Consider the following 18,906-nt stretch of genomic DNA (forward strand, 5'->3'; position numbering starts at 1 on the left):
TCTATCTATCTATCTATCTATCTATCTATCTATCTATCTATCTATCTATCTATCTATCTATCTATCTATCTATCTATCTATCTATCTATCTATCTATCTATCTATCTATCTATCTATCTATCTATCTATCTATCTATCTATCTATCTATCTATCTATCTATCTATCTATCTATCTATCTATCTATCTATCTATCTATCTATCTATCTATCTATCTATCTATCTATCTATCTATCTATCTATCTATCTATCTATCTATCTATCTATCTATCTATCTATCTATCTATCTATCTATCTATCTATCTATCTATCTATCTATCTATCTATCTATCTATCTATCTATCTATCTATCTATCTATCTATCTATCTATCTATCTATCTATCTATCTATCTATCTATCTATCTATCTATCTATCTATCTATCTATCTATCTATCTATCTATCTATCTATCTATCTATCTATCTATCTATCTATCTATCTATCTATCTATCTATCTATCTATCTATCTATCTATCTATCTATCTATCTATCTATCTATCTATCTATCTATCTATCTATCTATCTATCTATCTATCTATCTATCTATCTATCTATCTATCTATCTATCTATCTATCTATCTATCTATCTATCTATCTATCTATCTATCTATCTATCTATCTATCTATCTATCTATCTATCTATCTATCTATCTATCTATCTATCTATCTATCTATCTATCTATCTATCTATCTATCTATCTATCTATTATACGTATTGGAAGGGAGTAAAGTTAATAATAATAATAATAATAAAGACACATTCAAATTACTCAGTAAAAACTTTATTATTCGTTTATTCATGAACAATTCTGTGTAACTCATAATATTATCATTTTCTTTTTGTAATTCGGACAAGAAGATGAAGTTTTTATTTATTTAAGAAAATACTGTCAGTAATATTCGTTTATGAAACTCAGAAGTATTTTTTTTGGTCGATGTGAAGTTGGGATCGTTCACTAATTAAATCATTATTATTATTATTAAAAGTTATTAAAAGTCAACGAGTCCATTACCATCGGCCTCACCCCCTGACTGGACTACTTAGGCATCATTCTAAAGGGGGTTGCTCGTGACGTCACCGTGACGTCACTGTGCACCAACTCACACTTCTTGGCAATAAAAAAAAAAAAGAAAAAGCATCTGGGCTGCAGCAGATCCGAACCCTCAGCCGTGGACGTGCTGCTCTTGGACTCTCTAATCAGACTGAAACTTTCTCGTCTCACTGCAGAGGTATGTGCATGACCTCAAGAGTCACGTGACCACCGTCCATATGGTGGTCTGTGAGTCCATAACGTTTTAAGAAAATGATATAATGACATAATAGCGTGGAGCCGCCAGCCTGCTCTCTTTCACAGCGCAGGCCTCCGAGCGGGATTTATTTGTGTCATGTCAGGGTGCAACAAGTTCATTCCGTGTGTGTGTGAGAGTGTGTGTGAGAGTGTGTGTGAGAGTGTATAATTTAATCATTCCGCTCCGACGAGCCTAAATCGCCTCCCTGTGTATTACCACCATCTAGTGGTCGACTCTGGAACTACAGCTCGAGCATTAAATGGAGCAGGCAAATTGAATTGTAGGTCAACATCTGCTGGACCCATTGACTTTTGTTTTTGTAATGAGATTTGACACAGATTCACTCCATGAATCAACTGCAGGAAGATGTTTCCTAGCCAGAGCAGATGATGTGAACACAGAGGCAGCGATTTATCACGTTATTGCCGGTGTACGTGTGAGAAATCCTCGAGGTGGGAAGATGAACGTTTTGTAAAGGTCACTGAATAATTTCAATCGGTGTTTGGAGCGGAGCGTGAATCCAATTCACGTCCAGAATGTTTTATGACAGAGGAGTAACTATTGCAATTTTTAGACTTTGAAGTGTTGATGTCACAGAAACTGAACTTTGAAGAAACATTAGAATATTGTAACAAGAGAACAATATAGATATTGAGGAAGTCATTGATATAAAATATACCGTATATGATCAGAAACCTCTGGTGAATTAAAAAAAACCAAAAACAAATGTAAGTATCAATATAATCAAATACAATTGTTGCTGAATCATTACTGGCAATGAAAGCATGAAAGCATAATAATAATAAAATAAAATATCAAACATATTAAGTAAAACAAGCTGTTGTACGTGTGAGAATTTCTGGAGGTGTTTTTTCTGGGGAAAATTAAGGTTTTAAAGGTCATTGAATAATTTCAATCGAACAGAGCATGAATTCCCTGCACGTCTACAATGTGTAGCTTGAATAAGTTGAAGTAAATCAATTAAATTAGTTTAATGTTATTAACCATTTAGTATTATAAGGAAATACAAAACTTAATATTGAACAAATGTAAAAAAAAACACATGATAGAAAGGAAAAAGAATAATATTTTATTATATATATATATATATATATATATATATATATATATATATATACACATATACATACACATATATTGATATATTAATATTATTATCATGCATTTTCTTTTACATTTGTTCAATATTAAGTTTTGTATTTCCTAATCATTCTAAATGGTTATAACAAAAGATTAGAATATTGTAGGAAAAAACTATGTTAAGGAAATAATTAAATTTAAAATAATATGATCAGAAAGCTCAAAACAATCAAAACAACCCTAATAGGTATCAATACAAGAAAATAAAAATGTCAATTATAAATAGCAGCAAACAAATCAAGACTATTAAGGATCACACATGTTAAAGAATGTACCGAAAAAGTCATAAATTCCAGAATATTTTGAATGAAAGTTTTTCTAAACGGTATGATTGATAAATGTAGGTGAAACATACATACAATGCGATTGAAAACTAGGAGAAAACTTGTTTAAAAACGCCGAAAATAGAGACACAGAAAATAAAACACGTTTAAAAAAAGCCATGGATTAACATTTTAATTTAAAAGACCTCATATAAATGTAGATTTGTGAGGAAAGAATTCCTTAACTCTACACTGAAGACTAAGGCTTATTTAGGGACAAACTTGCAAGAGTGTGTGTCACCTGAAAAGGTGTGACACGATGAGCCGGGGTCACGAGGTGATCCGTCCATCTCAGGCTGACGGGTGGGAGTCAGGACAGACACTTTCACACCCGCGGATACATGCATCACTGATCTGACTGAACCTTTAACTTCAAGAGAAGGTACAGCAAAAGACAAAAGGCAAATACTGACTGTGTAACATTTTAACTTTTTTCACACATCCTGTGATGATGGTTTATTTTTCATCAGTCGTGACTCACAAATCTGTGAGTGTCACGTAACAACCAAAGTGCTTATCAGTGGGTCAGAGACTGTTTTCACATGAGGCGCTGAGAGTCTTTTTGGACTCGCCAGGAAGGAAACTTCTCTGCTTTAATCCTAAAAGTTTAAATATGAAGCTCTACCAATACATGTTTAAGATGGAGGACAACTGTCAAAGGTGTTTCACTCAACTCAAGGTCATTGAACTCTCTTTCTCAAATATTTAATGACACAAACTGCAATTTTGTTAAATAAACACTAAGAAAACCACATTTAAAATATCAGTTGTTTTCAAAACTGAAAGACAAAATCCCTTCTAAAGGTTAAAAATGTAGTAAATAAGGCACAAAAAACACGATAATTATTTAAAAAAAAAACATCATCTATTTTAAATTATTTGAGATGAAATATACTTTCTAAAGGTGATAGAAGGAAGTAAATAACAAAAAAAGGTTGTGATAAATATATAATGTTGTTGTCTAAACAAGAAAAACGTGTTTCCCTTAACAAAGGTCATTAAACTCCTTGTGACATCATTTCCAGTATTATATGACGCAATTGCAAACCAACACAAAACCACATTTAAACGATCAGTTATTTTTATAAACTGAAAGAAAATTTCAATTCTAATGGTGACAAAACATGATAATAAAAAATAAAATAAAAACTTAAACCATGAATTTTATTGATACAATATACTTCAACATAGCAGTGAACTAGTTAACGGCCGTCACTACCAACCATGAAGCAAAGTAGAAGCCTACTGGACCATTTGTATGAGTAGATACAATTATTGTTTTTTAAATGTTGTTGTTGTTCTTAACAAAGGAAAACGTCTTTCCACTAATGAAAGTCATTAAACTCCCTCAAATATTTCCAGCATTTAATGAGACAAACTGCAGTTTTAGTAAATGAACACTAAGAAAACGACATTAATAATATTATTTATTTTACAAACTGAAATAAATGATCAATTCTAATGTTGACACAATGAAGTAATTATCAAAAAGAAAACCATGACAGTAATTAAAACAACAATAATAATGAGTAATAATGATATTATAAGTTCAACTAACCAGTGGATTGGTTAACTTTTACTACCAACTATGAAACATAGTAGGTGCTAACTGGCCCATATGTATGAGTGGATAAAATTATTATTATTTTTAAATGTTGTTCGCCAACGAGTTTCATTAAACAAAGGTCATTCAACTCTCCTTGACAAATATCTCCAGTATTTAATGACACAAACTGCAATTTTCTTAAATAAACACTAAGAAAACAACTTAAAAAATATCACACACAGGTAAATAAGAAGAAGTAAACCATGATATTTATAAAAACAACATTTATTATAAATATTATTGATATTATATCATGAAAGTTCAACAAAAATAGGTTTACAGCCTTTACAGGCGTTTGCCTGGATAAAAAAAAAGTAAATAAACCAGCACTTACAACCAAAAATACAACTAAACATGTATATTATTCCTTTGCAACTTATATTTTAATGTGTTTCTATCCAAGCTATAAATGTGACTTTCAAATACAAACTTTTTGTCTTCCAGTCTCTTCACTTTGCTTCATTACATTTAACAACGGAGCCTTTAAATAACCTTAAATAAACCCCCAGAGCACTCAAGAAGTCGTCCCAAGCATCACCAGCAACTAAACAGGTCAAATAAAAACATCAGAAAAACCCCACAGTAAAAAGCAATAATGTCTGCCGTGGCCCAAATAGCTGCTCGCACATTACACTCTTTCAGCTGCTACAAAGGCTTCAGACACAACTGCTCCGCGTCTGATTTATTTCCAGTGGACGGTGTTTTTTAAAGTCCACACAGTAAAAGAGCAGTCGGAGCGTCTGGAATCCTGTACGCTATTTTGGAGTCCCATTTCCTGAACAGACCATTCCAGTACGAATTTTTGTTTCTCATAAATGAATCGGAGCCGAACGACTGCGCTGAAATATCACTTATTTCTAAATATATTCCCCACGAAGACGCGTCGCCGCGGCTTCCATTAAAAAAGAAAAAAGTCGTAGGATTTCAGGACATCGGAACTTTGATTTCTCTATTTTCTGCCATCAATATTACATGTCTCTCGCGGAGCAGGAAAAGGGCCACGAAACAACAAGAAAGTATTTCCTCATGTGCACGCCGAGGAAAGATTGATAGAAGATTGAGTTACAACTCCGAAAATTCCTTCTCGGTGAGACGGGGGAATGGAAAAAATGTGGCGAAATGAAAGCGGGATGATAATTAAAGCGTGATGTTGGAGTAAGAGAACGAAGGGACAGAAGAGCTCTCGTGCAACTGTAATGTGTTTAACACCGGGGCAGCTCCAACAATTAGACAGTGAAGGTGGTAAGATGACACCTTCGGAATGGGATCTTCTGGTGGCCCCCGTCTAATGGAAGGTGGGTTCTGACCCGAGTAGCAGTCCATTAACAACCAATTAAGTTCCTATTAATATTTTACCAGACAGGGCCTCTCTCGTCTTGATGTGTTTTAAGGAGCTTTTCCCAGGAGTGCTCGAACATGAGCAGCTTTTAGCGCAGCATAAAGAGCTCTGTGTAATGGGCTGGAGGAGGAGGAGGCAACCCGATAGCATTGTGAGCCCAAGGAAGAGGGAGACAGACTTCTGCAGCTGGACCCGGCCCCGGGACCAAAGCGTAGAGCCGGGGCCAAAAGCTGACCGAGGATTGTTGCATTACGGAAACCTCGTGATTTATATATCTGGGTCACCAGAACGGACATGAAACATGAGCATAATTGTGTTTTCGTAGATAAAGATTTGACTGATGAGTTTGCCTACACTTGTCTGGCAGCTCCGTCGCCTCCTGGCCCAACACACCCCCCACCACCCCCCCAACACTCCTTCGGTTTACTCTGAAGCCATTATTTTACACTTAAATCCCCACCTCGGCTTGTTGTTTCTGCAAACACTGCAGGCAGCTGATGGCACCAAAATGTTTTCTAAAGGTTCTATATTATGATTTCTGTGTTTTCCAACACTTGAACGTGTGAAAAAGATAAATGGCCTCCGTGAAGTGTAACACTCGCTTGTTAGCTTTTCACTCTTATGCTAACATGTAGTTAGCATTCATTTTATTTCATAAATTTGATCTTTTTTTATAAACAAACTTGTAAAAAGACTTAATAGACTCCTTAATAGACCGTCCTTATAAAAGTGTGGCCCAACGAGGTCAAAGATCACGTAGAAACTAACAATAATTGTTTTTGTTTATTTTTATTATGTATTGCTAATCTCTAAATATGAATAAAAGTTTGTTTTTTTTAGGGTTTCTGTCATTTGTGGGAGTAATTATTGACCCTCAAAAATATTTAAGTGGCTATCAAATAAATATTTGAGGCAAAAAGTGATTTTATATTAGATAACAATTTAAAAAAGTTATTTGAATAAGAAAAAAATAATCATTTTGCGTCAGTATTGCTTGATTTCATGACTTTATTTTATACTTTTCTCTCCTTTATATTAGCTTACAGTATAAAATGTGGCCCCTGAGGACATATAATTGCCCACCACTGTCCTAAAGCTATTAATAGCTATTATAATGCTAATTAGCAAATGTCTTCATGTAACTCTGTGAAGTAAAAGTTTAAGTGAAGATTTACATGAGAAAATTAACTCTCGATCAACTCATCCATAACCGGACACTAATTAACAAATGGCTACATTGCGTAATAGCTCAAAAACGGATTAACAGATGCTGAATGAATTTCAGTCACATTAAATTGTTGCTAACAAGTAATGGGCTAGATTGGGTTCTTGGGGTCCATCTTGGTTTTGGGAGTCTTTAATGTTTCGTCAATAGAGAGTTTAACCCTTCTTTGTGCCTGATGTGTATAGAAGAAACTACTGACACTTTTTGTTCCAAAGAATGTTTGAAATAATGTATACATAAATAACAATAAATTATATTTATAATAAGGGTGAAACGAAAACGGGTGAGAGATGTGGAACCATTGTTTTAATAATATATTTTATATTTAATTTTCAATGATGTTTGCAGTTAATTATAATATAATATGGATAAAACAAACAATTTCTTTCAGACTCTCTCTTTCTATATTTCTTTTGCAGGTCAGACAGTCCAAAAATACACTATCTATTAAAAAAAAAAATTTGTGACCCACTTTTTTCATCCGATTACCTTTCCTTTACTGTGCTGTAAGATATTATTATTATTAATATATTAATATTATCCACTTTTGAGCTCCTGAATCTTAGGTCTAGAATCTTCAAGCCATGTTTAGGGGATTCAAACTAAATAACAAGACGTACATATAAATAATTCCGTTGATTAAAGCCAGAGATTCTATACTAAACACAGATTTAATTTTGATGTTATTTGGTTTGAAAACCTGCCGAGTTTAAATGACAAAAGAAGGGCAAACAAATCTGATTCATAGGATTCAATGACACAAACACAATAATCAGCATGTAAACAAAAGTCTAGAGGTTTCCAAAGTGCATCTTTATATTTATATATGAATGCGTTTTGTTTCTAGTATTGAGCTACAAAACTGCTTCTTCTTCTGCTTTTTCCACTTCCCTCTTCGTGGGATTCTGCCGAGAGTCCATCGGCTTCCAAAAACAAACCCGCACCAGATGACCTGGAACAACAAAAACAACTCGGGGCACTATGGTTAACTGACTTCTCTGCCAAAAAAACAAGTAAAAAAAGATTTCCCGAAGAATATAGAAAGTTGCGGTGTCAGGGGTTTGAGTGATCATCTGAATATCGAACTTATATATCCTGCACATGTTCCTTTTTTGGTCACAGGAAGTAGAAACAACTGCTTACTACAACTTACATTTCATTAAAACATTTGAAGTGTCTTTTCAGTACATTATAACAAAATAATTTCTAGTCGGATCTGAGAACAGATTCATTATAAAATCATGTTTTTTTTTAGCTTTTAATACATTTGAAATAGTCCAAGCTAAAGCAACAAAACTCATTTCACGGCGCTACTATCTGTGAAGCAGTCTAGTGTCCTCACGCTGACCCGCGTTTAAGGCCGAAAACACCATCAATGGTCAAGTGAGCATGAGAGCGCTGGAGGCAAAGCAGCTTGATTTAATGAATCTTCTGGGTTGTGTGCCCATTTTTGGCTCCTCTGCCCAACACCGGGGTCCGCATGAACACCTTGATACATGACCCCTGATACATTTAATTAACACAGACTTATTTTAATGTCCGTCTGCTGGAGGGAAACCAGACGTTCCGATCATAGATTTAAAGAATGTTTTTAACCCAAGCATTTAGGTTAACAATCTTTGGATGATTAATTTCTTGCAGGTATTGTGGGGTCTTGAGGGGCTTCTGCTTCTCACTTCCACAGTGTCTATATCTGATATGACACAGAAAGAATCAGATTAATAAAATACTTTATTAATAAAAAATGGGAAAATTGATTTTTGCTTGAATTACTCACAATGTTAGAAGACAGTGGTCAAGTAAATATCTGAAATGGCAAGGTTAATAAAATACAGGAAATAATTAAAATGATTAAAATATCAAATAAACAGTACATACTGTATACATTTATTTAAAAAAGTAAAGATATAAATAAGAGTAAGTACATTCCAGTGTATTAGAAATGTTATTATTGCACAGATGTTTTTTTTTGCACCAATTAAATAACCTACAATGAGTTTAAGACCAAACACTATTAAATAATTACATTTTTTAACTAAATTCTTAGTATTTTTGTTGATCAAATTGCATCCAACAAATCTGCTTTCCCATCGTTCTTAAAATTGAATTCCTTCTGGCCCAATTCCCCTTTTAATTTGTGGCATCAACTTTCTCAAACTGAAATTTAAAGTCAACTTTTGATATATTTAAAGATCTTGGGGCGGAACCAAAAAGCACTTTTTAGGGTGAGATTTGACACAATGTGTAGGAGATATCACGCTTTACATTATGTATGGTCATGAGCTGCTAGCTTATCTATGCGTTACTGTTGAATAAATTGGTTTAAATCCTCAGAAGAGAAGTGAAATAGACTCAGATATATATTGCTGTGTGTTTGTATGCAGACGACTTGATGCTTTATGCACCTGTTGTTGTGAGACCAGTCAGGAATTGTCTCCGACTCCAAATATCACGAGACTATTCTTGTTATCGCATGAATTTACGACGCTCCCTGCCACGTCGGTGTAATCCGGACTCCGTTGATTTAATATGTGTCAACGTATCACCCGAAAACTGGTGAAACCCTGGACGTCCACTTCGCCGTAATTTATGCTGAACAGGCGCTCTGCAGGATGATTTGGTGGAGATGTAAAACTAGTTAGGGGGAAACTCCCCGAGACAGAGAGTGAGAGAGAGGCCATTATGTGACTACAGCCTCGGGCTACTCCCAACGGATCAGGCATTTGTCTTCACTCGAAAGTTTGATTTATTTTTCCAGCAGTAGGACGGGTCATGTTTGTCACCGCACACTGAAAGGATCTTGGAAATAGCCACTGAAGCAAAAATGGAAAGAAAAGAATGTCTATTGAGTTGTTTTTTTTTCAACCGTCCAGAGGACATGTTTTGCTCAGAGGCTTCACTCCCGCAGTTGTTGTGGAATCACTTTCAGTGTTCATTACGTCGAGCTGATCACACGTTGTGTAAAACCGGGGGGTTCTTATTTATCAGCGTCTGTGTGCGGGTGAGTCGGGGAAAAGTGGGGGGATCAAGGTGGAAGCAGAGATGTGGTTGTATCAGGTTTCTCCACTGGGTGTAGATGTGGTCTTAGATTTCTCTCTGGGCTGCTGATTAACTGTGTGTGTGTGTGTGTGTGTGTGGTGTGTGTGTGTGTGCTTCAGGAGTGCACTGAGGAGGAGAGGAACTTCAGCTTTAATTTCCCCCAGCTCCACATATTACACCCCCGCGCCCTCTGTTTTTATTGGAACAGAGACCAAAAAACACCAAGTGTTTATGATGCATTAAAACACGGTGGGGAACTACAGTGTCGAACTGTAAATCTATACATCCCGCCCGTCCCTCCACTGCAGAATTAATTTCTTTATCCAGGAGTTTGTGTGTTTTACAAAGACAGATGATGCTATTGTGCCATGAAATCATGTTTATGATCCCGACGTGAAGGCTGGAGGGAAATTTTCTCTCCGTCCAAGAGAAGGAAAATGGAGACGCTTGTGGTCGTGAGCGGTGGGAGGAGTTGTTGAGTTTTTCGGGGTTACAGCACAGAAGGAAGGAATTATTCCGCATTACCCTAATGCCTATTTGAAGAACGCCAATGGTCGAGGAGTCCACATTACATTCTATTAACTCTGCCTTTTGTCGCCGGTGAACTGTTAATGATGAACTCTCCTGGACAATACCTTTCTCTGAGATTGTAATTATTCTCTGAAAAGTGCCGACAGGCTTTTAACAACGTTAGCTGAGTCTAATTAGAGTAAATATTCCTGGGATTTCATAGACGCTGATCCTGCTCCAGGACCTGAACACACGGAGGAAAAAAAACTTCCAGCACCCTAGTCTTCCAGCACATGACCAAGTTAGAAGAATGCTTTGTCCATCTGTGCCCGGCAACACCAGCAGCGGAAATAATACTTTTGTTTCTAGGAAAAGGATAAACTGATTAAATGCTAACTCCACCCGCTCTGTGTGCTTTATAAATGTAAAAATTTAAACATGGTTATGGAAAATTACTTCAGCCGAAGAGCTCTGTGAAAGTTAGTTTGAAAGATTTGCATTTAGATTACAATTTGAAATTTAAGAAACACCGTAAGGTAACTTGATTGCATAAGTATAATAATCTGGAAAAAGGCTCCCAGAAGAAAAGAAAATATAGTAAAAAATATCCATATTTAATTTTTAAACACGGATAAGTTTAAAAAAGTTAAATTAAGTAAAAAGTATTTACATGAGGTAAAATATAATTTTTCATATGTTGTTGTTTAAAAGTTATAGTTACGCAATTGTAAAAAATAAATAAATAATATTTTCTGTTAAAATTAGAATATGCCGTCATGAGGAATCAGAAAAATAAGTCTATTTTAATTGAATCTATTTTAAGATTTTTTTTTTGCTCTTCTGTTTTTTGTTGTTTATTTTTAGAGCTTATTTATTTTTCTATTTTTTTGTTTTTAGTTTTTAAGATAAACAATATTCAGTCCATAAAAGAAAAAAAAGTAAAGTGGTTCAATAGTTTTTAATAGTAGAAAATAAGTATAAACATGTACAATGAATGAAGTCAAAACATCAGAAAAACACATGATTAAATGTGTATTTTTTTTTGACTTCACATGAAAGTCTTATATACTTAATGGATTGACATTGTTTTCTTTGCTCTCCACGCTCGAGCTAAACACAGCATAGGTGTAAATAGAGAAGCGAAGTTGAAGCAAAATCGAGAAGAGGAAAAGGTCTTATTACATTTTTCATTTATTATTTATTACCTTAAAAAAAACACTGTTCCCCTAGGTCTCCTTCCTTTTTCGGTCACAGGAAGTAGAAACAACTGACCATTACAAATATACTAATTGAAACTGAAGGTTGTTCTGTGGCTGACAAGAGATTTATATAAAAATAGATTTATTGTATTGAGTGTAGAGAAGAAGTTACATTAATAAAAACATTGAAAAATGGATGAAAGAAGTTTGATCCGACTTTTCTTTTCCTCCCGTGGTTTGTAATGGAAGCGGGTCAGTTTCACAGGCATGTGTGGAAGCATGTTTTCGCTTGGAACAGAATACAAGGGAGGAGACGAAATCAAGCACCCACTTGAAGAAAGATGGGTAAAGTGGACGTCTGTGGCGCTGGCTCCAATGGATCCTGTGAAGGCACGCTTTGGGAGTTCCTTCAAAAGGACTACGTACAGGGTTACCAGCGTCTTGAGCGAGCGTGGTTTGAGAATGTCAGCTCGAGGCTGGAGGCACAAACAGAAGCTTTAAAAACAGATGTTTGTCTGTGGAAATCAGTCTCACAGTAGCTCCTATGACCGTCGTCTCTTCATTTATTTAGGCTCATGTTGTCCCACTTGGAATACAGATTCAAACACACTATTAGCAATTGTAAATGTGATTCATTAGTACATGAGTTGTCCACTGTGACAACGTATAAAGTATTATTTTGACTCCAGCCTAAAGTGATGATTTCAGTACAACTCACTATTTTCCTAACAAATAAATTATTGATGAGTTTCTAAGAATATTTCAGCTTTGAGCTCAATGGCCTATTTATACATGACTCGACTCAAACTGTAACGTCACATCAAAAGTAAATGTGGATTCAATTCTGGATTTTGCGGTTAAAATTAAAACTAATCTCTAATTATGGTGCAAAATTAAAAATACATTGTTTATATTGTCCATAGTTACTTATGTAAATATATAATTGTATGTAAATGCAAAACAGTTGGTTGCTAACAGTAAGGCAGATAAGCAACCAGGCTCTTTGTTAATAGTATAACAAAGGGATGAGTCACTCTGAGCCCGGAGTTAACACAAATTCTTTTTTTTTTTTGTGTATTCTGGATGTGAGGTGAAGAAGCAAGTGCGGGTCGGGTGGAACAGCTGGAGTGAGTGCCAGAAAGAGTAAAGTTATTTAATATAAACATTTTTTTTATATATAAAGAAACTACATTACATACATACATTACATACATACATTACATAATTACATACATTACGAGAATTCTGACCCGCTCAAGTAGAAGAACTCACATCTCTCCGGTCCTTAAAACTCTTCACTGGCTTCCAGTTTCTTTCAGGATCAACTTTAAAATTCTGGTTCTTACTTTCAGATCTATTCATGGTCAGGCTCCTCCTTACATCGGTGATCTGATCCAGCCTTACACCCCAGCTCGGGCTCTGAGGTCTGTGGATCAGAATCTACTTATGGTTCCTGAACACGGTTCAGGACCAGAGGAGAGAAATCTTTTCAGGCTGTTGCTCCTAAGCTTTGGAACGATCTTCCTCTCTCTTTGTGCTTGATGGATCTACTGACTCCTTTAAGAAACATCTTAAGACGTTTCTATTTGTTCAGGCTTTTCCTTGATTTTCTGGAACTCCTGTGTTGTTCTCAGTATTATCTTGATCTTTAAAGTATGTACTTTTTTGAGTATTGTTTTGATTGTTTAAGCGCTTTGTGACCCTGGTCTCGAAAAGCGCTATATAAATAAATATTACTTACTTACTTACTTACTTACATATATTTCACTTAAAAACTGCTTGTTGTATGAAATAAAATAGACACTTTAAATAAAGATATATTTAAATTAAACTCTTGAAAAAGTTGGTTGCTAACAGCATTATAACCAACAAACTGATGCAAAAACTGAGACCGAAAAAAAAGGTCAAGAAAGAAAGTCAAACTATTAAAACAATTTTACTCCGGATATTTTGAGAAATAATACAAAAAATTGAGACCAAATTGGAATAAAAAAAGTAAACTAAAATGGATAGAATTTTTTAGAAGTTTGAAGTTTTTTTTTGTAAGTTCACTTAGGAGGACTGCAGCTAATACTCTAACAACTTGCTAAGCTAGCAGGTATAACATTCAGTCCTCTGCTGTCTGTGATGTCACCCAAAGAAACAATGCCTTTGTAATATCCAGAATATCGATTTGAGCATAGTCAGGAAATGTGAAATGGTCATAAATAATGACTTCTTAATAAGAAGTTAATGCATTCATTTTAAAAAAGAGAAGAAATATTGTGTCATTAGGAATAAATTATTAATAAAGAAAATAAAGTTGTTTTCTTAATGATAATTTTGAAAGCGTCGGTTAAAGTTGGACTTGAGGAAATCATGATCTTGTAGAAAATGACTAAAAAGTGTACATTTATTATGCATCATATAATTCACTTCTCTTCAGTTAAAACGTTTTAATACATTTTAAATACTTTTTCATAGCTCATAAAATGTCTGGGACTTAAAAAGCAGTGTTTTTGCAGAACGATCCAAATGCGAAAAAGAGAGAAAAGTTTGATCTGTGGATGATCAGTCAGCTTGTTTCATCACTCATGTCCACATAGTTGTTTAATTTTAGCAGCATGTAGCTCGGGGTAATGTATCAAACACCCAGTTGCGAGGCATAAATCAGGGCCCATGTTTGATCGAGCACAGCATCTATTAGCCGGGCGTTTTTCTCCAGAGTACACGCTTCTTATTTCTCATTCCCACCCTTTTTTTTTCCCCCTCCGTCCTGATCATTGCTTTCGCCTCTGCACTCAATTTGTCTGCGCCCCTCCTCGCCAATGCTCCAGCCATCTCCCAGTTCATTACATCTGTACACAGTGTCTGTGCCCTCCGCCCCTCCGAGCCCCTCGAAGCTCCGCCGTCCCTGCCAAACGCAATGTGACAGCGCCGCCACAGTCCTCATTTACAGCCATCACAGGACAGATTTCCTCTTCCACGGCAGCCGGCTGCAGCCTGATAGATGGCACCCCGCTTTCCCCGGCGCATGCATGTGGAGCTGGTTGTTATTTCGTGTGTGTGTTCAGCCTTTCCTCATTCATCTACGTCTACGTGGAGTGTGTGTGCGGCGGGGCTTTAGTTGGACCTGCGGTGTTCCCACTGTCAGTAGTCATCCCGAAAACAATGTATTATCATATCACAGGGCTTTGCCTCCATTTGTTCCCTTTGTGTTATTACGTTTAATGCACTCCGCATGCAATGTTGTGATTTTCTGCTTGTACTTTCTGCTTGGTTCTGGCGAGCCGGGCATTTGTGCGAGGCCTCCCATTTCTTGAGCACCCTAGGGGCCTCTTTAGTTGGGGAAATACTGCCGGACACTTCAGGAACATCACACACTTTCTTCTCTCTCCTCTCCTGTCCTTTCTTAAATTTTATAATTGTAGTTGTTGCCTCAGGCTCGGGCTTTCTATCAAACCGGGAAGGTCAGAATACACACACACACTCTCTCTCTTTCTGACACACACACTGGTGGATTTCTAATATCTCCATCAGCGCTCACAGGATCCGATTGTTTTACGGGAAATCGTGTCACGGGTCAAACGACTGAATTATTAATGGGAGTGTGGTGCAATAACAATCAGCTCTTGTGTCTTTTGTGATTCCAACATGATATTCTCGGAGCCCAACTGGATACGACTATGTTACAATCCAAATCCAATAACGCGGACGCGGCAAAAGTGAAACCCCGGCTATTGTTTCAGCAGTCGCCGAGCATTACCGCGCGACCGTATATCGACATCTCCGCCACATTCCCAAGGACGCGGCGATGTGTTTTTCATCAGAGCCCGTTAGAGTTAAGTAACTCACAATCATAGCGCTGATTTAACAACACACACGGCTCCATAAAAAATGCGCTTTGTCCCGCGTGTGCGTCGGCTACGGCGTGCTCTTGTGTGTAATCTGGCATTCCTTTCAAAACTCTAATCTTTGTTCCTTATTGCCGTGCCAAATATGGATTTCGTTTCTAAGCCTAGCTGGAAACCAACCAAGCAAGTCTAAGACGCATTCATGACTCACATTATGGAAATGGAACCAGACGATTCACTATGGGCTCATTTGCATATCTGTGAATGTGTACACTAAGACAGATAACCTTTCCTTTAATACGGCAAACATGTTTATTTATTCAGCCGTTTTAGACGAGTCATTAGTCAGAAGTGCCCGCTGAGGGAGCACGTGTGGCTAACTTTCACATTATGCCAGTTTATTAAATGTCTTGAAAGAGCGTTGAGAAAGGTTTCAGTCATTTACACAGTATCTTCAGGCATCTCATGACTAATGTTTCTACTTCCCTTGTACATGTTTGCATTTCCAAAATCTATATGGACTATTTTTGTTTTTGCCTTTGATCGTCATTCATTCATTTTAATAACCGCTTAATCTCTTATGGGGGTTGCTATCCTAGATTATACGGGCGAGAAGCGCAGGGCACACAAAGACATACATACCTACAGACAATTCTGCAGCGAGAATTCTGACCCGCTCTAGTAGAAGAACTCACGTTTCTCCGATCCTTAAAACTCTTCACTGGCTGCCAGTTTCTTTCAGGATCAATCTTAAAATTCTGGTTCTTACTTTCAGAACTATTCATGGTCAGACTCCACATTACATTAGTGATCTGATCCAGCCTTACACCCCAGCTCGGGCTCTTAGGTCTGAGGATCAGAATCTACTGATGGTTCCGCGCTCACGCTACCGGACAAGAGGAGAGAAAACATCCCAGGCTGTTGCTCCTCTTCATCCCTTTAATCATATAATATCAGAGTATATATCTCACAGTATTCGATTGTTTTACGGGAAATCGTGTCACGGGTCAAACGATTGAATTATTAATGGGATGCAATAACAGTAGGAATGTTGGGGCCAAAAATGTTGTGGTTGCGGGCCGAATAGAACATGTATATAGGAAACAGGAAGTGTGAAATTAAGTTGATTTTGGAGGCTCGACCAATCTCATTAATATCCATGTTTGTTCACCCTTCATTCCCATCAAAATCCTTTTTTTCAACTTTAGTTTCACTCTTAGATCATTGCTTATCTTACCTTATCTTAAGCACTGATGTCGCTGTAAGTTTCAGTATCAACATGAACATTGATCTACTTTGATCTTGGGCCAACCATCCGACGCGCCACATTAGATTTCTTGGATTTTGAACTTTTTTACATGCACAGTAGAAATAACATTTGTAACATTCGTTGGTTTGACTTGTAAGAAACCAACGGAAAACCTCATATTTTCACATAAAGACCCCACACCGCCCACTTCTCTACCACACACACACTGAAAACCAAAATTACGCATATTTTAATATCTGTTATTTGAGGATGTTGAAAAGGAGGAAATTCATATTTTCCTTTGCAATGGGAGCTTTTTACAATATATTAACACATACTTTTAAAGTTTTAATCCAAGCATTTTGATCTCATCCAATTAATTCAAATGGTTTTCAGTAAAGAAAATTACCACATTCTGGAAATGACTCTTTTTACTACTTTTACACATGAAGATGATTTATATACTGAGTATATTATATCACATATGGCAGGAATTTGCTTCACCTCAATTGAAACGTACAATACCACATGTAGACAGATGTGGCCGCTCAGAAATGTCAAATGAGATGTATGATTTTGGCAGGAATGTCCAGCTGTCTACTTATGAACAGATAAATTCACGCTGAGTCAAAATGCATGAAATAAATGACCACAGATGTCATTTACAACTGTCCACCGTCCATGTTACATTTGATTTTCGATCAACTTCTAGTGTCTAAATAATAAACACTAACTTTATCGCTTTTTACGCATCTTTATATACTGTACAGTATAGTGTACAGTATATATATATATATATAGAGTCCATGGATGTCTTGATGATTCATGATCACCAGGTTTAAGGGTAGCTAATGTGTTGATTTAAGTGTCTCTTAATGTGATCTTGAACCTCTATTGTCCTCATCAGTATCTGTTTGTACAAAACTCTCTTTTCATTGAAATATTTACATTAGAAAATGTACTTAAGCCCAGCCCACTGAAAACACTTTGTTTTTCTGGAGATAACATCTCGTACAATAACCACCTCCACTCTGCTGTGACATCGAGGTTTGTCACCGTGCGTCATCAATCGCATAAATATCCATTCTCAAGGGACTCGCTGTATAAAACAAAGCATAGTGTGATACAGATGGCTGGAGGAGGAGTGACGCCCATTATTACATCATAATGGACATAACTCTCGTAACCTCTCGTTTGCCGAGAAGAGAAAGAGAGAACTTTATAAAGTACTAACTTCAAAACATAGTCTTGATGAGGGACTTTCTGCATCTTGGAGAGGAAGACTTCAACATTTGAAACATGCGAGTCAGTCAGGAGAGTTGGGGTTTTTAAATGATCATAACTGCACAAAAACAAAAATGTTATTGTTCTGCATATTGGGTTTCTTTGTTTATTTTTGGAGTGACATTGATCTTTAAGGCCTTGTCTTTTTATCTCTTGAATTACGAGTCTGACATTAATCAAACCCCGACTAGGAATTCACCAAAATGTGCCATCATTGCGAGGTCCATCACAATAAACAGTTGTGCGTAAAAATATGTCGTCCATTCTTGGACATTTTTGAAGTAATTTGTTCAATGAGTCATTGAGTCTAAAGTGTCAACAAGAGTTATGTCCGCCTCCACAACTGTTCACAAGCTCACTTTTAGGGCAACATAGGCCTCCTGACAGATTTGTATTGTGGTGTAAAGTAAAAAGAATTAAAAATTAAATACATGACCACGTCACTCCAGGGACACCTTGCAAAGAGGAACATATTTTTGACTGTCCAGTAAGCCTATCTCTGTTTCTCAATTTGGATTTTGCCAAAATTCTGTTTCCTATTTCCATATTTTAAGTCCATAAATATATTGAGGGGAAGCGACCCACTGGGGAAATCCTGTGAAAGGTATTTCATGAATCTGCAATACAATCAAAGCGTAATGGAAGTGGTTAAAGCAGCATGAGTTGACTACAAACCACCCTCTTTGAAGCAATATCAACATTATTTTGTCGGAATTTCAACCCGAAATATGGTCCCTAATCGGTCGCCGGATTAAACTCTTCAAAGTAATCCGTAACAATCTAAAATCAATCTCTCGGGGGAATAATCTA

Source organism: Callionymus lyra, chromosome 9, assembly GCF_982586985.1.
Source record: "Callionymus lyra chromosome 9, fCalLyr1.hap1.1, whole genome shotgun sequence".
NCBI classification, from domain to species: Eukaryota; Metazoa; Chordata; class Actinopteri; order Syngnathiformes; family Callionymidae; genus Callionymus; species Callionymus lyra.